The sequence below is a fragment of the Entamoeba nuttalli genome, assembly GCF_000257125.1.
Source record: "Entamoeba nuttalli P19 unplaced genomic scaffold asmbl_5571, whole genome shotgun sequence".
Lineage (NCBI taxonomy): Eukaryota > Evosea > Mastigamoebida > Endamoebidae > Entamoeba > Entamoeba nuttalli.
In genome coordinates this window covers 8,545-10,083 of record NW_008577541.1, presented here as the reverse complement: position 1 = coordinate 10,083, position 1,539 = coordinate 8,545, and positions in this window count along the sequence as shown.

Here is a 1,539-nt window from a genome sequence, read left to right as displayed (position 1 = left end):
GGAAATAAATTTGGAGGATATGTTAATTCTGTTATTAATAGAGTTGGTAGTTATATAAAAGATTCAAAATCATTTCTATTTTCATTAGAAACAAATGAAATATTGAAAGGAATGAAGAAATATGATATTAAAGAACAAGAGCATGCGTTTTGTTTATTTAATAGAACAGATTATTGTTTGTTAGAAATTGGACAGAGTATTTGTATTTGTAAAGAAACTTATAAAACAAGTTCATATATTGATTTCAATTTATCTGAACTTAAAGCAAAAACAAATTCACTTTGTTCAAAATCGAGATTAACACCAAAACACATAACTATAATAAAAATGTTTTGATTTCATTTTATTTAACAATAAAAATAAATGAAACATAAAAGAATAAAAATTATTGATAATTTAATTGTGGAGTTAACTTTATTTGAATGAATAAAATAATCTGTGTTATTTTAATCAATCAATAATAATGAATAAAAATACCAATAATAATAGATAAAAAGAGAAATGGTAATAAAAATGAAATATGAAAAATAAGTTAAATGATTTAATAATAATTCATAACAATGAATATGATAAAATTTTCTTGATATAATAAAATAGAATTGATATAAAATATTTATTTAGATGTTATTCATTTTACTTTTTATTTTATGATGTTATTATTTTTATTTTTATTTTGAATGATATTAAAATATTTCACTTTACTATTTCTTATCATTATTTATTTTTATTCATTAAACATAAAAACATCTTCGTATAAATATTCAATTAATAAAAATACAATTAATTTTATCATTCTATTTTATTCTATTCAAATTAAATAAACTGTTGTTATTTCTAAATTATTAATTCATAATTCATAAATCATGAAATATTCAATATGAAACAATATATTAACATCATTAATAAATGATTTAATTATAATTTAATACAATATCTTATTTTACATGTTGTATTTTTAAATATAACATAATATACAATGAAACAGTGTCAATTATAATGAAATCATCAATATTCATATTGGATTATCATCAATTTTTATAGTACTAAATATAAATTAATATTTAGTGTTGATGAAATATGTTTTAATGAATGTTATCATAAAATTCAATAAAAATATATTTATCTGATTATTTTACAAATTAATAAATAACATTATCATCAAAATATGATTATTAATGGTATTTATAATGATAATACTTTTATTTATAATGAATTTATAATACATTGTATAATATTTGATATTTCATTTCTCTCTCAATATTATGATTTATCATCATATGCAATTTTTATTTGGACAATATTCACATCTTTGAATATATTTGTGATTTAATGTTGAACAAAAACCAAATACATTATTAATAAATGAAATAATTGTTGTTATGATAATAATTAAAATTAGTAATAACAATTGATAATATTGAATGAGACATTGTTATTTCATTATTTAATATGTTTATTTATCTTAATATCAATATTCATTTTTATATCATAAATCTTTTTCAATCATTTGTTTTGTTATTATTTATTCAATTAAAAATA